A 25,295-nucleotide genomic window follows, 5' to 3' on the forward strand; every position below is an offset into this window, starting at 1 on the left:
GAGGGCGCTGGCGCTTGTGAGATTCTTCTAGCGCCAACGCTGAGGCTGGAACCCAGGTGGGCTGAAGAAGGCAAGAGCCTCAACCCCACAAGACAATGAAATAGTAGATTCCTTCCAAACTACAAACAAATACCTGCACATTAGGAGCTACTGATACCAGGATCCCATCCCAGACAATTTTTATCAGACTCTCTGCAGGTGCGTCCCGACATCGGTTTAAAAATAAATACATTTCTCCGATGATTCTAATGCCCAGCCAGGGTGGCAAATCTCTGATGCCCTAAGGAAGCCGAAAGCGACCTGATCCCAGGTGCCATGCAGGACTGGGAGGAGATAAGCTTGTAGTTCTCACTCCCTCAAGGATGTGGTCCACTTGCTTCGGTGGGCCCCCATCCACCCCCTAATCCACATCATTGGCTCTTCTTCCCTCCTTTCCCACCCCTGCCTCGCCTACCCTGGGAAACACCTAGGCTGCTGGGTCTCCTCCACCAGCCCCGGAGCACAGAGCAGGCACGGACTTGACGGGGCTGATGCTCCCCCAGAGACCACAGTCAATCCTGCTTCCTTCAGAAGCTGCACACAATGAGTTTTTCCCAATGCAAAGGCATCCTTCTTCCTTACCAAGTCCTGGAAGATGCTGTGTTCAAGACAGAGAGCTTTACCTACAGATTCCTTGGCAGGGTGGAGTCAACGAGCCCTGCTCCTGTGCCACAGAGGACAGTGCCAGGAGGCTGGGGTGGAGGGACCCCTGCAATCTGATTTCTTGTGCTGCACACTTGGGTGTGAGCTGGCTGGCTTAGAGAACTCTGCTGCTCAGGAAGCAGGAAAGGGAGAGCATTCCTCAGGAATGCAGGCCATTAGTCCTTCCACCGCTTGTGAGGAGAACTACGTCTCCTCTGGGGTCTTCCAGAGGACGTCGTGTGGAATTCAAGAAGCATGCAACCGCCTAGTGGTTTAACTGGGATTCTCATTTCTGCACTGTTTTCTTTTTCCCCTATCGTCTTCTCTTCCCCTCAACCTGCTTCAGATGACGCTGACTGGAGATGAAGGAGGGAAAGCAGGTAGTTAGAATGTTTGCACCAGGAAAGGCTGATTTCTCCAGAAATGCCCAGAGTTTCATTGGTTTGGTTGTGTCAGTGGAAGCGAAGGAGCCATAGCTTTAGATGTGCCCTCTCTGGAGCCTGTTGTAAAGATCTGAGGGACCGTGGCTTTGGAGAACGCTGGGGAGACTCAGCTCTCTCCACAGTGAGGTTAGCTCTCGTTCCGGCCATGTCGGTTACCTGTGGCTGCCTGGCCTAACAGCCCAAATGTTAGTAACTTAAAACAGCTGTTTATTTTTTCTCACCACGCCGTGGAGTAGCTGGGGGTGTTTGCCTGTTGACCTTGTGGGTGTAGCTGAACAGTGGGGTCTTTCTGTCACCTTGATCTTGCCTCTTGGGCTTCTTTCAGGCTTCGTGGTCTCGGGGAGCACAGGCTCAAAGGCCTCTGGACACTTAGTTCTGGAATTTGAACATCGTGTCCCCTGCATCCAGTCAGTCAGTGCAGGCAGGCCCCAAGTGGGGAGAGAGATTCCATTTCTTGATGGAAGAAGTGGCAAGGCGTCTGTGGCCACGTTTAACGTATCACAGCATTTCTTATCGTGGGCACTGATTGGCGTTTGGAACCAATTAACTCTTTGTTTCGCGGAGCAGAGTTGGGGAGGGGTGCCCCGTGCATTAGAGGATGCTTGGCAACATCCCGGGCCTCTACCCACTAGAGGCCAGTAGCGCACACACACCCCAGTTGTCACAACCCCAAATATCCAAATATCCCCAGGCGTGGCCAAATGTCCCCTGGGGGTGGGGAGGGATCGCCCCTATTAGAGAACCACTGACCTACTGCAAGTGTCGATTAAAAACTAAAAATGGAGTCTTGGTTTTTAGGACTTGGTATCAGCACCTACTATTCTGGAACAACGCTGACTCAAATCCGCTTATATAAATGGATATCCCCATCTGGACTAACTCATTTGGCCCGAACAACAAGTTCACAGGCCTGTTTGCGGACGGACTCAGTGACCCCTCTCCTGGGCCGTGTCAGGCGCACCATCTGATACAGACACTCCAAGCATCAGGAAGCAATCAGCCTTCCTTTTTGTCATTTCCCACGGTGAGGTCACTCACCTGTCGTGGGCTTTCTGCAGGCAGGACAAGCTAGTGGTGGCCGCCTCCGAAGAGAAGGGGAGAGGGGTTCAGCAGACGGATGTGAACGGAAGAGGCATGTTACAGTTTGTTGGGAGTTGAGTCACTTTTATTTTGTTCTCACATAAAAGGAAAATCTACCACCTCGAATGTTCCTGAGCTGCGGTTCAGAGTAATATTTGTGGAGTAGCACTCCTTATGGCTGCCTTTTATTATTTAAACAGAAGTTTCTTCCCGAGCCATTAGGAATTTCCAGATTTTTCTTATGCTTCATTGTTCCCTACCCCCAAATACCTGAGATTCAGTAATCATTACAAAATGATGCATTTCTGGCTTGAAAATGGCATAGATACCCATGCTATGACAATCTAGTTTTTTTCCAGCTCCTCAAGGCTGTTTGCGATGATGATGATCTTGGCTGAGAGGTGTTGCTGACATCATTATTTCTTGAGAGAGACTGAAGGACCCAGCATCTTTATGTTCAGAAAGCATCCCATTTTGTTGTCTCAGTTCTTTGATGTTGCCAGGAATCACTGAACTGTGAGAGGCTGAGAGGAAATTCATATTCCACAGGAAAAGAAAAACAAAACAAAACAACAAAACAAAACCGTGTTTGCTCCATCAAGGAGGAACAAAACACTGAGATAGAACATTCTGCTTATGGAATGGAACACATGGAGAGGCCGCTAGTGAAAATCACCGCCAAGCCCATTCCCTGCTTATCTTTTATTTTTATTTTTATCTGAGTAGGCTTCGTGCCCAGGGTGGAGCCCAACGCACGACTCAAACTTATGACCCTGAGGTCAAGAGTTGCACTGAGATCAAGAGTCGAATGCCTAACTGACTGAGCCACCCAGACTCACCCCCCTGCTTATCTTTTAAATAAGGGGCTCCAAACGTTTATTTCTCATCATAAAAGAAACTGATTTGGGGAAGCGGGAGCCAGGTTGTGTGAGTTATCTGCAACACGAACACAGACTTAGCGCTACCTTCACAGGGCTGATGAACTGCTGACAGATTTTAATTGGAACCTACACATGAAAAAGAGAGACTCCTTTGACAGTCTATAAATAATCACAACACGGCGGAAATGTAACAGCTATAGAAATAGTTACCAGCAAATAAGCACTTCCTTTTGGAAGCTGCAAAGCCTTTTCTCTTTTCTTTCTCTCGTTTCCCTTCACCCTTCATCAGCTCCTTCTGCTGATTCATATATCCCTGCCTCCTTAGACCTAGGATGATCTCCTAATCTAGGTTTGCAATTCGGTTAGTGCGATATTTGGTCACTGCTGGTTTTCTTCAATACTGGGCCAGGGTAGTAGCGGCCTTGGCTTTCACAAGTTCTGGTGTGTAGGATTTAAAACGTCATTGTCAATAATGCATTGCTTTAGTTTCTTAAGCTCTATGGGGCAGGAGCATCCTCGAGTGTTGAAATCACCAAACAGGCCTTCTTTACCTTCTCAGGGGTGGTGTACCATTCCCAAACGTGGTTCACCCCAGTGGTAAGGTCTGGAAATCAGGGGCACGCTGGATCTTTGATTTACATGTGTGATGGTAAAGGGGTGAGGACTGGCTCTTCGAAAGCCACATACCTCTTATAGTACTTGGAGAATCTGAGGACCTAGTGCCAGGGAACATACATTGATTGAAAATAATTTAACATTTGAAGATGTCCCGGGAGACCTGGAGCCCTAATCTTTAAGCAAAACATGGGCTTCACTTTTTAAAAAAAAATTTTAATGTTTATTTATTGAAAGAGAGAGAGAGCACAAGCAAGGAAGGGACAGAGAGAGAGGGAGACACAGAATCCGAAGCAGGCTCCCCACTCCGAGCTGTCAGCACAGAGCCCAACATGGGGCTTGAACTCACAAACCGTGAGATCACGATCTGAACCGAAGTTGGGTGCTTAACTGACTGAGCCACCCAGGCGCCCCTGGGCTTCACTTTTGAACACTTTGCTTTTTGAATGGTGAAGGAGTCTACCCTTTGGACACGTGAGGTCATTTCACCAGAAAGCAGTGGTCTCAGAAGGTGATGAAGAATCTGTATGCAAATCCTTGTCTCAGGCTCCGTTTTCAAGGGGTTACTGAGGCCAGGATAGTCCCCCTGCCGACCCAAAGCACCCCGACCCCCACAAACAGCATAAGATAGAGAAAGCATTTAGAGTGACATCCAGACAGAGGGAGGCATGCTTCCTGGGTGATAAGTGACTGACAGCAGGCATTTTGCATTCTGTCCACTGGAGGAAGCAGTTTCCTGGTGAAACAAAACTTCCTGGCAGTAAGCAGGTATGAGGATTTACAGTCTGTAGTTAGAGCAAAGAGAGGCCTGAAGCAAGGTGCTTTTTTGCAATTTGTGGTGGCAGCTCTAATAAAAGGCACAGAAAAAAGACGACAAGAGCTGGCTGCTTTATCTGAATGATGACCTAAAGAATACAGAGAGGAAAAAAAAAATGCACTTAGCCACAATAGTTTAAAGATTTACCTATTTTTATTAGGTTGTGTTTTTACTGGAACTTTACTGCACAGCCCTTTCAAATGTATATATGTAAGTATAACTATACTACGTAAACTGAAAAGCCCATTTCTTACTGAATTATATGAGATCAATCATTTACAGTCTTTTAATTGTCTTGATAAAGCCCTGAGTTAAAGAGCTCCTTCCGGTTTTGTTGTCGGCGTGTGGCAGCACAGGGAGGCAGTATCTGGAGTGACAAAGGTACGAAGGGATGTCACTGAAGGCTGCCCGGTCAGCGCTTATTCTCTGAGTGTCATGGGCTGAATGCTGTTCCCCTGAAGTCATAACTGAAGCCCTAACCCCTCACACCTCCGAATGTGACTGTATTTGGAGATTGGGCTTGGGCCCTAATCCAATCTGACTACTGTCCTTAGAAGAAGAGGACCCTGGGACACAGACACAGACGGAAGACCACGTGGAGGCTTAGGGAGAAGGCGGCCTCTAAAGCCAGAGCGGCCTCAAAAGAAACCAAGCGTGCCAATACCTTGACCTTGGACTTCCAACCTCCACAACCGCGACAAAGCAAGCTTCTGCTGTTGAAGTGCCCCAGTCTTCGGGGTTTGGGGATAGCAGCTCCAGCAAACTCATACAGTGGGAAAGGTCTGCTTTATATTTTCCCACTCAGAGCAATGGAAGAAAGTCGCCGTGGGGGCTGTGATGAGGCTGTGGTTCCTAACCTTGAAGCAAGAAGGCAGGGATGAGCTTCAGCATCCTGAAATCCCTTTAGCATCCTAGCCATTCCAGTAAGTCTGAGTTTCCCATGAGTCATCGTGATGGAATAATAATTCCATGACCTTGGAATTCAGGGGATTCTGGTAACAGCCCCCCCTACAACCTTTCCCCCCCCACTCCCCCAAACCTGCCCTCCTTTCCCCCGGAGAAGGCATACAGGTTCAGTTTTGTCCTTGATCTTGCTGCCTCCTCAGAGGGGACTGTTTTTCCATCCACCCACATTGTCTTGTCTGAGCCTCCTCAGAACCAAAGGGTAACTTACCTGAAAGGTGCTTGAGCAGGCTTGACGGTAGGTAGAGCCTGGGGCAGTGGTTCTCAGACCGAGCATCCGGAATCAGCTGGGGGGCTTGGTAAACTCCTTAACACACAGATTGCTGGGCTGACCTGAGTTCCGGAGAGTCAGGAGTTCTAGGGTGGGGCCTGAGAATTTGCATCGCTAACAAATTCCTGGGTCATCTGCCTTTGCTGCCCCAGGGACCTGTATATCTGGGGGCTGGCACAAAGGGAAAACAGATCATTAGTCCTCACTTCTCCGGCTCCCATCCAAGCCACCCTTGCTCAGCACAGCAGGTGGAATAGACTTTCTTTTTTAATGTTTGTACCTATGTTTTAAATCAGGCTTCTGTTGAGGCAGATGCTGTCACAGAGGGTATCGAGAGAGAGTGTATGCTGTGATGACATTTGCCTCAAATGAAGTCGCTGACAGGCCAGGTGTATCGAAGATGAAGATATTTGAAAATTCCACTTAGCAAGAGCTTTTCTTTGAGGTCAGTGAGCTATCACGTGCCTTCTTTAAGTCTTATGTATTTATTTATGTTTCTCCACGGGTGAGAGTAAGCCTTAAGGGAAGGAAACTATGTACCTACTACGGTGATTGATAAACTAATCATGATAATTACATTTTTGTAGGGTATCTACTCTTCACTTTGAAGCATTGAACTTCTGTGGAGCCACTGAGAGAGACAAAGAAAGTGCTCGTAGTAGTTATCACAGGAAAAAGGAAGAGAGTGTTCTGTAAGAGTTATTATGTCAGTTGCTAACTGAGTGCCCTTTGATTGTGACTTGGAAGTTTTGAGTGTGTGTGTGACAATACTTAATATAGTAGTAAAAGTCTATGTTGTAAGAATGAGTGGTATCAGTTTGTCAAAAACTCTTTGTTAGTTGGGATTTGAGTGTACTCACCGACGGCACCACGTACCTCCCTTCCTGACATTGAAATGTGAGGGCGGCACAAGTCAGAGAGAGAAGGCCCCCTGACGGCCGCGATCAGACTCCTCCGTGCCTTCCCGTGTTAGTTTAAGTTCTTCTGGTTGTGAGCGCAGTAGCCGATGCTAGCTAACAAGAGAAAACAAAACAGAACAAAAATGAGAAATGAAGGCAAGGGGGACTGGAATGACCCTGTTGGATCTAACCCAAACCCAAACCAAATGGGCTTACCACTGCAGGAGCCAGGGGAACCCCAGGAACTTCTGCGACTGGACCATCCTGGGGACCCTCTGTGTGTTGCGTTGCTGATCACGTAATGTGATCCAACCTCAAGAGCTGCTGGTCTCTGATTCTCCCCGTTCCACATTTTAAGTTCATGGCAGAGAAAATCTGACTGGCAAGCTCGGGGCAGGTGACTACCCCTGGGTCAATTAGCTATGGCCAGGAAACTAAAGTCATGTTATGTAGGTGTGGACAGTGGGGACTCCTGTTATCAGTGGTAGCCTCATGGAGGAAGGAATTGCTGTAAGTGGGGCAGCTATCCCACATTGTATCCCCTGCACACCGTTTTCACATTGTATCCCAAGACTTCCCAGGTAGTCTTTGGTGAATTACGCTTCCTTTCGACATCATCACCTTTCTTAAGGTGCTGTCCCAGAGTCAGTGTCCTACGCTCCAAGTTTACAGCCTTTGTTTTCTCCTCATCAGTCATGACCGCCATTTCTAATGCTCAGTACGTATATGAATGTGCCTGGGTTAACTTATACTGAGCAGTGAATAACATTGCTCAATAAATTTTTATTATTTTTTTACAATTGTGGCAAAACATAACAAAATTTACCATATTAATCACCTTAAGTATACAGTTCTGTGACATTAAATACATCCACACTGTTGTACAGCCATCACCACCTTCTATCTCCAGAATTTTTCATCTCCCTTAATTAAAACTCTATTACCTATGAAACAATAACTTCCCATTGCTCTGGCAACCTCTAATCTGATTTCTCAATCTATGAATTTGACTATTCCAGGTACTTTGTATAAGTGGAATTATACAGTATTTGCCTTTTTGTGACTGGCTCATTCACTCCGCACATTCATCCATGCTTACTTAGCATGGGTCAGAATTTCCTTCCTTTTTAAGGCTGAATAGTATTCTATTATATGTATATGCACAAAAGTTCATCTGTTTAATCTGTTGATGGACATTTGGGTTGCTCCCACCTTTTGGCTGTTGTGATTAGTGCTCCCTACAAACATGGGTAAACATTTAATGTATTTTTTAAGTGTGCCATGTTAAGAAGTTAAAGAAAATAATCTCTACTCATGAAATCTCAGGACAAATGGAGGGTAGGAAATGAAAGAATTAAACGTTCCCTTGCTGCCAAATAATACCGGCAGTATCTATCCCATCTCTTCAGATGGGGGATTCTACGTGGACTTGTTTGCATGCTTTTCATCTGACAAAATACTAGGTAACACAGCGTCCACTGTAGTTGGGTTTGTTTTGTATCACTGTAATGATGGCACAAGGGAGAGACCGTTTAAATAGCTCAAGATACCTAGTAATAATTTCATGTAATAATTGTAATTGCCGTCTGAAAACACATCACACCTGCCTTACTATGTAATTCCCATTTATCCACCTCCTCCTTTCCTGCATGTTAACCAAACGCTTTGCAAATTTAAAAAATATTACAAGGGATTTTCTTTTCAAGGAATATTTTCAAACTGTTCATTGACTCATTTTATGTGTTATGATTGATGACACACACACAAAAAAAGATGGTTCTTGCCAGTGCCTTCAAAATTGCTCTTGAAAACATGGACTATTTCTTCTAGTGGAAAAGGCAACAAAACTACATGTCTCCTAAGACAAGAAGAAGTAAAAATCAACTTGGTACAAATTCTAAAATTAGGTTTTTAGTAGTTTTTAGTAAGGACTGTCATCATGGTCACAAATTAATACTATGTCACGTCAGTAACATTTCTGAATGATATTTCAGGATCCTCTCCCATGTATGGTTCCAGGTGAGAGTAGCCTAAAGAGCCATGTGCAGAAGGTGGAAATAAGGCATCCACAGTTACTCCTGAAGGTCATTAAAGTTATGATGAGAGACAGATGTAGGGGTGCCAGCAGGTTCCAGTTTGTCTGTGATTTCCTCCACTCCATGGTCAGCTCTTCTTCCCAGCTACTGACCCTGTTTTCCAACAGTGGCCCCAGGTGGCCGGTGGCAGACCTACAGAAGCAGTAACTAAACAGAGGTCACAAGCTTTCCATAGACTGTCCCAAGAGCCATCCCTCCTCAGTACCATTTTGGCAGCTGAACACGCTTGGTTTCTCAGATTGACCGGGGCTCGTGACAATCAGGGGAGGGGCAACAGGACTACCTGCCTCTTTGTCTGCACCTCTGTGTTCAGAAGCAGCAATCAGTGATCAAAACAGAGATCTCTGATAATCAGAGGAGCTCTCCATGGCTCCCGCAAGCTCTTTGCAAGTTGCTCCAGGAATATGCACACAGGTGCTTGGGGGTGGGAAGTGTGTGGACCACCAATGCCCCCTCTACTTCTGGAAACATGTCAGTGATGCGTTTAAATCTAATAGAGTCAGAGAACTTATTCCAGATTCTCATCATTGAGGTTCTCCTCCCCTGAAACCACTTCCAGTGCCAATAATCAATCAGGATTCAGTGAGAGGAGCGGAATTTCCACGAGTTATAGAATAAGGTATTTATGCAGAGAGTCGGTTGTACATAATTGTGGGAGGAGCTGGGGCAAGTAAATTCTTGCAAGCTAAGTTAGCAGATCAGAGAAGTCACCAACCAGTCAATCTGAGAAGCCAAGCATGAATTTACTCCACTTACAATAATAGATAGAACAACCAGACAGAAGATAAGTAAGGACATAGATGACTTAAACAGTTTAATAGACTAACTGGATCTGACAGACACATACAGAACACCCAACAGAGGCAGAATACATATTCTTCTCAGGTACATGTGGAACATTTTCCAGGACAGACCATATGTTAGGCCACCAATTAAGTCTCAATATATTTTACAAGATAGATATCATACAAAGAATCTTCTCTGGCCACTATGGGATGAAGTTAGAAATCAACAGCAAAACTGGAAAATTCAAAAAAAAAATTGTAGACATTAAACAACACACTTTTAAACAACTAATGGATCAATGAAGAAATCCCAAGGGAGATTAGGAATACTTAGAGACAAATGAAAACAAACACACAACACTTCAAAACTTATGTGATGTAATGAAAGTGATGCTAGAAAAGAAAAATACAGCTTTTAACACTAACATTAAAAAAGAAGAAAAATCTCAAGTCAACAACCTAACTTTACAACTTAAGGAACCAGAAAAAGAAAAACAAACTAAATCCAAAGTCACAGAAGGAAGGAAATTATAAAGATGAGAGCAGAGATAAATAAAGCAGAAAATTTTAAAAAGAAAGAAAGAAAATGAAATTAAAAGCTTATCCCTTGAAAAGATCAACAAAATAGACAAATATTTAGCTACATGGACTAAGATAAAAAAGAGCGAAGTTTCAAATTACTAAAATAAAAAATGTAAGTGAGGACATTAGTACTCATTCAACAGAAATAAAAAGTATCATAAGAACACTAAAAAGGAGTGCTATGAGCAATTGTACACCAAGAAGTTGGATAAACTAGATGAAATGGGCAATTTCTAGAAACATAAAACCTACCAAGATTAACTCATGAAGAAATAGAAAATTTAAATAGACCTATAATCAGTAATCAAAAATCTCCCAACGAAGACAACAAAATCCTTGAACCTAAATGGCTACACAGGTGAATTCTACCAAACATTTAAAGAACAAATACCAATTCTTCTCAAACTTTTCTAAGACAATTGAAGAGAACACTGCCTAACTTATTGTATTACTAAATCTTATTACTGTGACACCAAAACCAGACAAAGACGCTGCAAGAAAAGTACAAACCAATACCCTTTATGAATATTGATGCAAAAAATTTCAACAAAATACTAGCAAACCAAATTCAGCAGCAAATTAAAAAGATTGTATAGCTTAAGTAAGAGGGATTTCTTTTTGGAATGTAAGAGTGGTTCACCATGTGAAAATCAAAGTAATACACCAACCACATCAACAGAATGCAGGGAAAAAACATGGATCATCTCAATTGATGCAGAAAAAGAACTTGACAACATTCAATACCCTTTAATGACAATACTCAACAAACTGTGAATAGAAGGAAACGACTTCAACATAATAAAAGACATATATGAAAAACCTACAGTGAATATCATACTCGATGGTGAAAGACTAAAAGCTTTTCCTCTATGACGGGGAGTAAGGCAAAGGTGTCTGCTTTCACCTCTACTTAACATAGTACCAAAAGTTCTAGCCAGAGCAATTAGGCAAGAAAAATAAATAAAAGTCATCCAAATTGGAAAGGAAGAACTAAAATGATGTGTTTGTAGATGATTTTATCTTATCTGTAGAAAACCTTAGGAACTCCACGAGAGAATATTAGAAGAAATGAATTCAGCAAAGCAGCAGGGTACAAATTCAACATACAAATATCAGTTGTATTTCTGTACATGAACAATAAACAATTTGAGAAAGAAATTATAAAAACAATTCCATTTACAATACCATTGCAAAGAATAAAATACTTAGGAATTAACTTAACCAAGGAGATGAAAACTTGTACAATTAAAATTAAAAAGCATTACCAAAATAAATTAAAGATGTAAATAAATGGAAACACAACCCATGTTCATGGATTGGAAGATTTAATATTGTTAAAATATCAATACTACAGATTTAATGCAATCCCTCTCAAAATCCCAATGACACTTTTTCACAGAAATACAATAACTGACCCTTAAATTAATATGGAATCTCATGGGACCCTAAATAGTCAAAACAATCTTGAAAAAGAAAAACAAAACCAAAAGATTCATACTTCCTGATTTTAAAACTTAGTACAAAGCTATAGTAATCAAAACAGTATGATATTGGCATATCTCAACCAATAAAATAGAAGAGAGAGACCAGAAATAAACCCTGAAATATACAGTCAAATAATATTTGACAAGGGCACCAAGACAATTCAATGGGGAAAGGACAACCTTTTCAACAAATGGTACTGGGAAAACTGGATATCTACATGCAAAAGGATTAAGTTGGACCCTTACACAAAAATTTATTCAAAATAGATCAAGGACCTAAAACAATAAAACTCTTAGAAGAAAACATAAGAAAAAAAGCTTCAAAACATTGGATTTAACAGTGATTTTTTGGATAGGCACCAAAGACATGGGTAACAAAAGAAAACATAGATGTATTGGAGGACTTTATACACATTTAAAATTTTTGTGCATCAAAAGACACTATCAGCAGAGTAAGAAGGCAGCTCACAGAATAGAAGAAAATATTTGTAAATCATATATCTGACAATGGATTAGTATCCAGAATAGAGAACTCCTAAAACTCAACAGAAGACAAAAACAAAAAAACAAAACAAAACAAAACAAAAAACAGTTCAAGAATGGGCCAAGAAATTGAATAGACTTTCTCAAAGGTAGTTACAGGAATGGCTAATAAGCACATGAAAAGGTTCTCAATATCACTAATAAGTAGGGAAATGCAAATCAAAACTACAATGAGATCTCACCTCACACCCATTGGGATGGATACTATACTTTGTTAGTTTGTTTTTAATTTTTTAGTTTTGGGATGGCTACTAAAGGGAGAAACCAACAACCAGAAACCAACAAGCTTTGGTGAGTACGTGAAGAAAGTATAACCCTTGTTATACTGCACTGTTGGTGCTAATGTAAAATGGTACAGTTGCTACGGAAAACAGTATGGTGGTTCCTCAAAAAAAAATTAAAAATAGAATTAACATATGACCCAGCAATTCCACTTCTGGCTATATACCCCAAATGATTGAAAGCAGGGTCTCAAAGAGGTATTTGTACATCTATAGTCGTAACAGCATTACTCGCAATAGCTAAAACATGGAAACATACCGTCCATTGATTGATGAACGGATAAGCAAAATATGGAAAATGTAAACAATGGAATCTGGTTCAGCCTTAAAGAGGAAGGAAGTTCTGACCCATGCTAAACATGGAAGAATCTAGAGGACGTTATGTTAAATGAAACAATCCAGACAAATACTGTATGGTTCCACTTACATGAGGTACTGAAAAGTAGTCACAATCATACAGATATATAGTAGAATGGTGGTTGTCAAGGGTTATGTGGAGAGAATAGGGAGTTATTGTTTAATGGCTATAGAGTTTTGGGAGGCCTGGGTGGCTCAGTCGGTTAAGAGTTAGTCTTGATTTTGGCTCAGGTCATGATCTCATGGTTCACGACATGAGGCCCTGCTTGGGTTTCTGTCTCCCTCTCTCTCTGCCCCTCCCCTAGTCACACACACACACACACCTAGTGACATGGTTGCTTCTGAGAGGCTGCAAGTTTGGGTTCTGCTGGGTCTAAAGATTTTAGTTCTCAAGGAAGGAATGCTTCCAACAAGAGACACAGTTTTGGTTCCAGTCAGCTGGAATTTAAGATTGCCTTGCGGGTTCTTGGGATCTTTGTGCCAGTGAACCTGCAGGCAATGATGAGAGTTAGGTGATGCTGTTGATTCTGACTGTCAAGGGGAAATTTGCTATTACACAATGCTAGCAACGAGGTTATCTGGAATGCAGGAGGTCCTGATGGTGGTGCCTGTTCAAATTCTTATGTCCTCTGATGTAAAATGACAACAGCCTGACGTAGGCAGGAATGCTCCTGGCACAGAACTTTCAGGAATGAAGGTTTGGATCACCCAAAGAGAATCACAACCAGCCAGTCTGCTTGCTGAAAGGGAAGGGAATATGAAATATAAACATTGTCCTTGTCTTTTTCCCCCACTTCAGCTCTTCATTTGTCTAATTTAAGATAGGGTAACAGTGGTTAACTTTGTTGTATCTCAGTATTTAAGCTACAGGATGGCAGAGGGTTGGCTATGAGAAGAATGAACATCACTCAAAGAAGAACGCGCTGAATTTATCTTGTCTTTTTTAGAGAGAGCCTTCGTGTGTTTTCAGTTGTGTGAGAGATCGTTGTATCACATTAGGTGATTTTCTCATGTCTTTATTTGTAAGTTAAATATGGCTAAAGGGGTGTGTATGGATGCCAAGTTAGTGACAGATGGACTCTGGTGTGTGTGTGTGTGTGTGTGTGTGTGTGTGTTTAATGTTTATTTATTTTTGAAAGAGAGAGAGGGAAAGAGAATCCTAAGCAGGCTTCATACTGTCGGCGCAGAGCTGACGTGGGGCTCAAATTCACGACTGCGAGTTCATGACCTGAGCCAAAATCAAGAGTCAGATGCTTAACCGACTGAGCCACCCAGGCGCCAGGGACTCTGGTGGTTTTTTTTGTTTTTGTTTTTTTAACTGTGTCAACTCAGTTAAACTGGATCTATTTTTCTCGGAATATATTGCCTTGTATGCTTCTGAGTTAGAGCTGGCCAAAAGACCAATTTGCAGAAGGGGGAAGCGAAGCAGCAGTGGGGTTACAGCAGACATAGAGGGGCCAGTGGGATCCAGCTTACCTTCTCCCTCCTCTGTTCCATGCCCAACTCTTCCTCCCAATGGATGACCATTTGGAACAATGGCAGCCCCGGTCTCACCCCCGATGCTTGGTGGTGGACCCATGGAGGGTAGTACCCGGAGACAGAGCTTCCCACAGCAATCCCGGGAGTCTCCCATTCTGGTGGTTGGACATGCTTGGCTTCCCACGCTGCTGACTCCTTCCCTGACACTCCAAATTCCTTTCTGGAACTTCACTTCCCCCACCTCCTTCTCCAAAGTCCTAGGTCCCATTCCTGTACTAAATCCCTTGCCCCAGGACTCACAATGCTCCACCTTTCGGATTGAATTCTGACTGGTTCAACATGCTGTACCAAACCTGATGAAGGCATTTCCGAGTAGTACATGATTGAGAGAAATGCCTTCTCCGGGAAACCTAGATAGCCCTTGATGCTTATAGCACTATCACTGGCCAGTAATAATAATAGCACGCGTTTACCCAACATCGACTATGTGTTAGACCCAGGGCCTTATCTACCTTACATTACTTATCCCTCACACAGACCTTCTGAGGTAGGTTACAATCGCCATCCTATTTTGCAGGTAAGAAAGTGTTTGGGGCTAGCTCAGAGCTGAGAATGTATGTTCTCAAAAACTATGTGCATAATTCGTCTCCACTGGCCACGCAGAAAAATTGTCCCTTTACATATCAGTGTCTGCCACTAGAATATGATAGTTCAAGGTCAAGAAGTACATCCTTTTACTATCTTCCCTGTTAAACATAAAATCTGAAAATTAGCAGGTTTCTGAAAAATGTTTGCTGAATAAATGCACACATAAAAGGAACATGAGTAGGAGATGCGGCCAGCATAGTACTTCTGGTCAAGAAAAATTGGCTGTGTGCCTGGTGAAGGATTTATTAACATTTCTAGGGTGTGAGCCCCTCTACATAAAAAGAATTCAGAAAGAATACAGAGTGAGATTATGCTATTGATGGAATAATGATGATAGAAATATCTATTATCTGGGTTACCTCACATTTTAACCAAGGGGTAAGGGCAGCCCGGAAGGACATTCATTTTATGTAGAAAAGCGTATGCTTTGACCAGGGCGCTTATTTTTACTTTAAGGAGTACATACATCTACTGAACAGTAGGGGGAGTAAGATGCAGGGAAATCTAAAATTTTAGAACACTTCCTAGAAAAAGCATGAAGATATCTGAGTCATGGAGGGATAAAAGCATGAGAAAGTGATTTTACACAAAACAGTCGGAAAATGGGGTCTTGCTATATTTTATTTTACTATTTTGTTATTTTGTTATTTTTTTGGTCTTGCTATATTTTAAATACTGACTTGTGTTTAAAATGTTTTGAAATTGCTCACCAAAGCTTTGGCATCGTAGCACACAGTTCAAGGTAGATTTGGCCACGATCAGGTGTAGGTGTTCAAATAACGATAAAACAGAATAGGTTGTTTTTAACCTAAATTAACTGATTCATTCTTTAAGGGTGGTAAAAATTCCCACCATGTTTTTTGCTAATTAGGCCCAGACTTGAACCCTTTATCGTGGTCTATGGAAAACCAAAATTGGAGTGAAAAATGATACTCTTTAAATGAGCTTCCCTAGGCATAATATAGTGTAAGATAAAATTTGCGTCGCTATTGCTGTGTTTTGCTTGTTTTGTGAAGAAGGATTATATTCTGCTTTGAAATGCAAGAAGAAATTCATAGACTTGTTCTATGAAGTCTAAACTAGAGAGAATCTAGTTCACTTCAAGCATGTGACATCGCCACAAGTGAATGCTTATGGCGTTACACTTCCGGAAGAGTCCTTTGAACACTCTCCACAGCAAATCTTCCCTGACAAATACCCCCAGCTGGCGTCAGAACAAACATAAACTCTTTCAAAGTTATTTTGACCACATCTGAATTTTCTAATTAGAGTCTAGGAAAAAAAATCCTGTGTATTCAAACTGAACAGAAGAGTTGCGTAATGAATTATTCCTATTTTGTTTTAATTTAAATGTGCAAATTTAGTCTGAAATCAATTCCAGCGCTTGTACAGTTGACATTTGTTTGGTTCAATTTCACGTTCAGGTTTTGTTTTTTGTTTTTGTTTTTGTTTTTTTTTTGTTTTGTTTTTTTTTTTAGTCCTATGAAGCCCACTTGGCAAGGCCCAGAGCTCTCCAGCGTCCAGGTCTTTACTTAGCTCATAATATTGACAATAGCGGGCATCAAGAGGACGTAAACTATGCTATATGACAACCAAAACATAATCTAAAGACCATAGGATTCTTCACTGAGTTTTACGTATCTACTTTGCTAGCGTAAATATGAACAAATTCATTTCTAAACCTGATCTGTAACAGAATTCTGTGGCAAAGAAATCAACTTTGGGTGTTGGTGGATTGTGTAAGACTGTCTATGTCGGAGGCTTGAAGCAAGGGTTTTCTGACTGTGCCATAATTTCTTACCAGGCAATTTTTCCTAGACCTCAAAACAAAGTAGTGCGTCGCAAAGATGACCTTGCTCTATGTTGCCCTGGGTTTACTGATGCACCCATGCACACGTCTGAGATGTCCTCTGGTCTGTAACTTTTGCAACTCAAAATCCAAGGTATGCTTCCACTTAATGCTTCCATCATCAATCCCAGTTTTTATTTCAACAGCCTGATTCAACAGGCCTAATTCCAGGCCAAGATCTGGAAATCAATCTCAGGCATTCAGATCAGTTTCAGGACATTGTGGTAAAAATGGTCCAGATTTTAAGAGTTCCTCTGGCTCATCTTCTCAACAATCTCTCCTTCCTCTCTGTCTTTAAGATGTTTATGGAGTGCTTGTGAATCAAAATTTCCAATGGCTGGAGTTTTCATTCTGACCCCCACCAAATATCTTACTGCTATCTTTCCATAATTCAGTGTGCGAGGCGATACTCGGCTCGCCACTGAAGTTGTTCTTCCTAACATACGTAAATGAAATCAAAGACGAATGAGGTGGACACTCCTAGGACCTTTTCATTTTCAGTGGCTAGAAAGGTTCTTCATTCAACCACCAGCTCCAGGGGCTACAATCCAAAACAGCCTTGTGGAACTGGAGCTTACAATTGCCTTGCTCATGACTGTGGGAGCATGGCTAAATAATTATACATCTCAACCATTGTGTAAACCAGTTTAATTAACATTTTCCAGGCATGTCACATTTATACAATCACTAAATAATTTTCAAAAATTATGTTGCGTTAGAAATTGCTACACATCAACTCGGATTGTTTTTACTCATGGCTCTAATCATGCCTGAAATACGTTTTAGTTAGTTTGTTTTCGTATCACCTTATTTATTTATTTATTTATTTATTTATTTTACTATTACTCGGTACTTCCGTTGGAGATGATTCATACTTACTGGCCGGCCAGATGCTCTATTCGATTTATTTGTAAGTGTTATGTTTAATTGCCATCAACTTCATCAAAGCTGGCATTTTTTAAAAAGCAGCTATAGCATTATTAAGTTTCCTTTCCATTCACGTTGTGATAAAAGAAATCTTGGAAAGCATTCACCCCCATAGCTCAACTTAGAACGCGCCGTGAAAATAAAGTTTTCTCAAGTCCAACGTTCATGGGATTTAAGAAATGAGGACGTTGCAGAGGCACATTTTTGTTGTCTTTTGGCTTTTGGGCAGCACATGTTTCAAGAAGATATCGTCCAATTCACTCTCTATTTGAAAAGATGTAAAAAAAACTGGGTGGAAGCGACTACTATAGTATTAGTAATGTACTCAAATTATTTTTGTTCTCCTGTAAGCCCGTTGTTGTTGTTGTTGTTGTTATTATTATTATTATTATTACTATTATTATAAATGTATTCACTTTTTTCTAAAGTAGTAATCTCAAGCAAGCAAGACTAATAAATCAAGAAACTTCTCAGGCATGAAACTGAAATGAAATTAACAATACAAGTGGAAGAAATTGTACAATCAAGTGCACAAGCACTGAGGTTATATTTTGTGCTCCATATTTTGCGTGTGTTTGTGCTCCAAACACATCGAGATGCATGGTTATATAAGCTGAAGGATTAGCAGTTAGGTCACCAAATTAGTCTTTTGAATTTTCTTGCTCTATCAAGAATTCAATTTGCTTCCTGACATCATTTACCATGCTGTATTAACCATAGTACTTCATCTATCAGTATTTCCAAATTATAAGCCTCTTACCCATAAATATATCTTCTATGAAAGATTTATTTGGCAGCTGTGACAATAAAACTGCCATTGACAGTATCTGTTGGACTTTATGCGCAATGGAAAGTGCTTTGGCAAAATTCTCACTTTGGTGGATCAGAAAAAAAGAATAAACACATTTCATACTTTTGCCTTCACTGCTTGAAGCACTAAAAAGATCTTGAAGAAAACAAAATATGGGGAATTCAAAAAAACAGAAGAAAACTAATTTTTTTTTTTTTTACTTTAAGGGAATATTTGTATTGAAAACTAGATTATTCTTGGAGGGGAGGTATCTTTTAGTTGGAAGGTTTGTGAGTAAATGAAGTATTTAGGCTGCATGTATACAGTACCGATTATTCTGGCTGAATCTGGTTTTGTAACTATCCCAAAATGATTGCCTGTTTAGGGGCACCTGGGTGGTCACGTCTGTTAAGGTATGACTTTGGCTCAGGTTATGGTCTCTCAGTTCGTGAGTTCGAGCCCCGCACTGGGCTTTGTGCTGACAGCTCAGAGTCTGGAGCCTGCTTGGGATTCTGTGTCTCCCTCTCTCTCTACCCCTCCCTTACTCATGCCCTGTCTCTCTCTCTCTCTCTCTCTCTCTCTCTCTCTCTCAAAAAGAAACATTAAAAAAATTGTTTAATTAAAAATTTAAAAAATTATTGCCTGTTTAGAAATTAGAAAGCACAGTCTTTTGGTGCCAATTTGTAAAGAATGCTTGTACATGTCTTGTACACATTCATAAAAGGATAACTAGGCCTGAACTAATCTTCATTTTGCTAGGAACATGAAAGTGGGGGAAAAGATCACGATAGGATTCTTTATTAACAAAGATAAATTATTTTTGATCTAATATAAATGACGTTGCAAATTGCTGTAGAAATACATTCAATTATCAGGTCTAGATTCTGCAAAAATGCCCTGTAGCCCGCTAAAATATCCTCAAGTTTATCCAATCCTCATAGTACATGGATCAATGCAACATTATCCACCATGCCGGAAACATACAAAGCATTCCCAAATAGCAGATTCCCCACCCAGCTTTATCCCTTTATACTACATCTCGAGAAATGGTTTCCCACACCTGAACATTTAAATTAAACTGTCATTTTAAAGCAGTATATAATTCAGCAAAAATCATTCTTGCTCATGAAGATGGTGTGGGTCCAATGAGAATATGGTTCATTCATCCATGTACCGATACTTCTCAGTATTCAAGAATTCTTGCCAGTTGAAGTCAGTTATAAATAGGGAGTAATTAGATATCTAATGGTAAAGAGTATACATTTTGAGTCTTTTAACACCCAAATCACTTTCATCTTAATTCCAAATATGTTTCTACTACTTATAAGAGGAGATAGAGAGATGGACAGACAGATAGATAGATACGGGTTTTGTTGGTTTTTTGTTTTGTTTTTCAAAATAAGTATTTCACTCTAAGATTATGGGGGTTCTGGGGAAAAGTCAAGTGTAAGTTATCTTCTGAAAGTCTAACTTGCTGAAGTGCATTTTGCATCCACGTAGTTGCTCATGCTGGTTCCACTGTTCTCCACCTTTTTGCACCTAGCTGACATTTTCTTCATATCTCAAGATTCAGCTGTAGGGTCCACATCATAACTCTCTCGTGACACTCACATTGTATTGAAATTATTGGTTATGTGCCTATGTCCATGAGATCTGCAAGACCCTGTGGTCTGGAATTATGTCTTATAAGGTTTAATCCTTTCCGCCTAGCACAGCACCTGCCTGACTTATGATAGGCAGTTAAAATGGATCTTGAAAAAGAAATAAAGCAATTTAACCCAAAATGAATTATGTATTTTACTGAAAGGGCAGCTGCTTCCAACAAAGCTGTTTACTCCTACAGGTGAAATTATTCTCTTGTAAGTTATGTCTGTACAAAATGGAGTGATGAGGCAATTGTAAAATAAAGCCATGGCCAAAGTCCTACACAAAGACAAAGCAGAGTTTTGGCCTGCTTTGTTTCAGTTGTCCTAATACACAATTACAACTAATAACTGGCATATTTTCTTTCTTTGACAGTATAGACATAAAGATCCTCAGATTTTTCAACATAAAAGCAATTCTTTGTAAATTTGACCATAAGTTTCTTTCCTGCTATTAAACATTTTTAGATGTTCAGCAGTTCTTAGACTCCAGTGGATTTGTGTCAATAGCACAATGTTATGTTGAATTTCTTAAATACTGAAAAATACACAAATTAATGTCCAACTCTGCATTTGCTGAAAGATTTTCTAAAGAATAAAAGTTATTGTAATGTTTCAGTTTAAGACACTTGTCTACAAATGATCTCCAAGCCAAATGATCACGTGCTCATTTGTGAAACAAAAAGCTTTCATAGCGACTCTAATCTGACTTCATCTTTTTCTTCTTTTCTTTCCCCAGGATTCTCTTTTTCTTCCACCTCTGGGTTTATGCCCCGTTTTCTTCCCATGTGATTGACAGTCAACCTTCCTGCCCTTAGTAGGGCTGATTCGCAGTGTGGTGTCCTAAGCAAAGGTAAGCCTCACGCGTTATTGCAACAGACACATGTTTTGTGACATTCCAGGTGAATCTGCATAAGCTTTTTTAGTCTTTGACTGGCAACATCCTGAGCAAAAAAAAAAACCTGTTATCTTAGCAATGAATCAGCCAAATATCCTGTTTGTCATGCAGGGCCATATCACAGGCTAGCAATTATTGATGGGGTAAGGATTCGGGGTGAGTTTAAAATTGAATAAATGTATTTTCAGATGGTAGAAACCCTAATGTGCCCCCGGCTCAGTAGTGAAGGCAAAATTCCCAGGATGGCAGGCTTTATAACTCCTACTGTGGTTCATGACCATATTTAGACCCAACACCAGCCCAGTGCTTCTCTGACATCATAAATAGATGACACACATAATAAGGAGCTCATCTGGCTTTAGAGAGTGATAGGCAGTGTTTGACCGAAGTTGTTAATGCAAATGGAACCACCAATTTGTAGTGACTTAATATTTTAAAAAACATATAATTTGCCATCCATTTAAGGAGATCCATCCCTTTTTGAAGGAAAAAAGCTCAAAGATGATTTCCCTGGAAAGAAAAAAAAAAAGTCTCAAAATACTTTTCAGAGTGAGTCATTCAAAAACTTAGTCTAAATATTCATCCAATGATTTTTAGCCAAAAAATACAAAATAAATAGTCTGGGTCTACAGAAAACAACCTCCACAAATATCAATCCTATCCTTTATTTGACCATGAAATGTATTTTTGCATTTAGACAAAAATGCTATTCCCATCAAATACAAATTCATGGATTTAGTTTGTTCTAATCTTACGCTGTTGGAGGGCTTTAAAAAAAATTTTTTTTCGTCATTTATTTATTATTGAGAGGCAGAGAGAAACGAGTATGAGCAGGGGAGAGGCAGAGAGAGGAGGAGACACAGAATCTGAAGCAGGCTCCACGCTCTGAGCTGTTAGTACAGAGCCCGACGCAGGGCTCGAACTTGCAAATGCGAGATCATGACCTGAGCCAAAGTCAGAGGCTTAACCGGCTGAGCCATCTGAAGGGCTTTTTTTTTTTTTTTAATTTCCTTAACCCAAAAAGAGAATTTCAAAACTGCATCTTGAAGAACCCAAAATGATGAAAGAGAAAACTAGTATGGAAAAAACTTTCGTCTAGAAATGTAAATAGATGAACAGGCACCTGGCCCATGTTGGGCACTCCTCGGACAGAATGGGGCCCAGACTACATGGCTAGCCTGGCCTTTCTGATGGAACCTGCCTCAGTAGCGGAAAAACAATACTCATGACCAAGTGCAGCCATGTAAGCAGTTTGGGCTCGCATTTGTTGTTACATATTATGATGATGGGACCCTGAGGGGCACATACCTGTCATTAGTTCTACGTTCTACTGGGGACCTTGCAGTAGCCTCGATTCTCATTTCGTAAGGTCTATTTTTTCTTTCCAATATACTTAAACTACAAAGACTTCTCAGCACAGTAAGTTTATGGCTGTCCCTATCAACTGAGTAATAAATTTAGCCTACTAATTAATTTTCTGTATGTTGCCTTAATAGCAGTAATTCACAGTGACTGAAGGTTTATTTGTGCCAGGAGTGGTTCTGAGTTCTTTGAGTATATTAGTGTATCTAGCCCTCATTTAAATAATGAATGCCACGAGTCGAATGCTATTTATTATCTCCCTTAACAGATGTGGAAACCTAGGTGAAGTGTTATGTAACCCTCCAAGGCATACTTTGAGCCCCTATGCTATGTTGCCTTAAACTTTAGAATTTTTAACCTGAAATTATTCCGTGAATAAAAAGGAAAGTCATACAAAATGATTTGGTTTAACAGTTTAATTCTATTTTAAATAAAACTAAAAAAAAAAAAAACTTTTTATGACACTCTCCACGTGCCACGCCTGTTGCAAACGCTCTTACACAGACGGTAATTCATTGAATCTTCAGTCCAGTCCCCTAGAGGTAGGGAGCATTATTATTACCATTGTATGGAAAAGGAAACTGAGACACAGAGAGGCTAAGCAGCTTGCCCATTTCGCCCAGCTAGTTCGTACAGGACAGAGTTTCGGTTGGTAGAGGAGGGGGGATGTGTATGCCCACTGTTGCAATCACAACAGTCTTAGCTTTCTAGTCCTGCCATTGCTATTTTATTTGCCTTTGAACAAATTGTCATCTTTCTAATTCTTAGCAATCTCATTTATAAATACAGGAGGGAAGGGTTCCATGATGTCCAAGATCCCTTCAAATAGTCCTGTTGATTTTGGTACAACAAACCCTGCAAGTCGCACCGAGAAAAGCTTTGTTGATGCCAGCCTGAAGACTTAAATGCAAATTCCAGCTTTTTTTTTTTAAGTTTATTTATTTTTGAGACAGAGAGAGAGAGAGAGAGAGCATGAATGGAGGAGGAGCAGAGAGAGAGGGAGACACAGAATCCGAAGCAGGCTCCGGGCTCTGAGCTGTCAGCACAGAGCCCGATGCGGGGCTCGAACTCACAGACCGCGAGATCGTGACCTGAGCTGAAGTCGGCCGCTTAACCGACTGAGCCACCCAGGCGTCCCGCAAATTCCAGCTTTTAAACTGGCCATGCACCCTAACACTTCTCTGCAAGTCTCTAAGAATAGTTTCCGGGAAAGGATCTAGCAGGAAGCTAAGAAGGTAGAGGATATTCTGATGGTCTCTAGAAATGCCAGTTTGGGTTCAGGTCCAGAGAATCCTCAAAACTCTGTATAAATCCTGGCTCCTCCATTTACCAGCTGTTTGAACCTGGGCAAGCGCTCCACCGTCCTGACCTCAGTGTCTTTCTCAGTAAAATGGGGATAATAATGTTACTTCAACAGAGCTGCTGCGAGGAGTAATTGAGATAATATACACAAAGCATGTAGAACAGAACATGGCCCACAGGAAGTAGTGAGCAAAAATCTAGCATTATTATCGCAGATCTCCACTCCTGCAAAAGGGAGGATTGTAAATTACCATTGGCATAATTGCAGAGGACTCCTTCTGAGGGCCGATGAAAGCCTGGGCTCCTCCCAAGACTTGAAAAACTGAGCTTAGCCTTTTTTATCTTCAGGGGGAGAAAAAAGATCCAGTAAAATTGCTGAATGGTTAAGATAGATATGATTTAATACTAAGATAAATTGTTTGCTGAAGTTATTTAATTTATTTTTTGTTTATTTTTGAGAGAGAGAGAGAGAGAGAGAGAGAGTGCAAGCAGGGGGAGGGCTAGAGAGAAAGGGAGACAGAGAATCTGAAGCAGGCTCCAGGCTCTGAGCTGTCAGCACAGAGCCAGATGCGGGGCTTGAACCCACACACTGTGAGATCATGCCCCGAGCTTAAGTTGGACGCTCAACCGACTTAGCTACCCAGGCTCCCCTGAAGTTATTTAATTTCTGAACTACAAGTGTCTGTTTAATCTGTTTCATATAACCAGGCACTTGGCATTGTTGAGTCTAGTCAATTGGTTGGATTGAACTTTCTAAAGTTTGTAAGGGATAAATGTTATTATGCCCACTTCTGTTTAAACTAAGAGGTAGGGCTTTATTATTTGCTAAATGTCTTACAGTCCATTTTCTGAGGACTAGAAACAGTATTTCAGAGCACTGGAGCCTATTCCCCCCCCCTTTTTTTTTAATGTTTATTTATTTATTTTGAGAGAGACACCAGGAGTAGGGAAGGGGCAGAGAGAGAGGGGGAGACAGAACCCCAAGTAGGTTCCATGCTTAGTGCAGAGCTGGACTTGGGGCTTGATCTCAAACTTGGATCATGACCTGGGCCAAAATCAAGAGTCAGAGGCTCAACAGACTTAGCCACCCAGGTGCCCCTGTTTTCCCTTTAAAACAGCCCATCAAACCCAGTGTATTACACAATATGCAAGATGATGGAGAAAAGAAACTAAGGAAATTAGAAATTCGGGGGGAGTGTGATAAAACAATATTGAGACGCTTGAAATTTAACACTGCCTGGAGGTATCATTACACTTGCTTGTCACTCTTACCAGTGGAAGCTCATGTATGCTATACAGAAGAACCAAATATATTAGTCCAGAGCTTTAAAGTGAGTTAATAGCTTAATGCAGATCCAATCTGGAAATAAATTAGGTCCTTTCAAAGTTACACTAAATGGTAGTTTATGAAGTATATTCACTTTGCAAAGTTGTATGTACAAATATGATTATATCTAGGACAAAACAAATACCCTGGATTGAAGTAAAGCTTCTAGAGCTGAAGGCAATCAGAGAGATTCTATTATCCACCTGAAGCCCAGAGGGATTAGTGATTTGCCTAAGGTTATGCAGATAATAAGTGGATATTCCAGATTTTAGCCAGGCTTTCTTGAGCTCAA

At 41.0% G+C, this 25,295-nt stretch overlaps 1 long non-coding RNA gene across 1 annotated transcript in view; it reads left to right on the top strand.

Moving 5' to 3' along the window:
• Nucleotides 1–5,466: 5,466 nt before the first annotated feature.
• Nucleotides 5,467–25,295, top strand: part of LOC125914802 (uncharacterized) — a 30,738-nt gene continuing 10,909 nt past the window's right edge. Inside the window, exons 1-3 of the long non-coding RNA XR_007455435.1 lie at nt 5,467–5,718; nt 6,048–6,196; nt 20,854–20,967. This is a non-coding gene — a long non-coding RNA (uncharacterized LOC125914802). The remainder of the gene's footprint in view (nt 5,719–6,047; nt 6,197–20,853; nt 20,968–25,295) is intronic.

This window comes from Panthera uncia (assembly GCF_023721935.1).
Source record: "Panthera uncia isolate 11264 chromosome D3 unlocalized genomic scaffold, Puncia_PCG_1.0 HiC_scaffold_8, whole genome shotgun sequence".
NCBI lineage: Eukaryota > Metazoa > Chordata > Mammalia > Carnivora > Felidae > Panthera > Panthera uncia.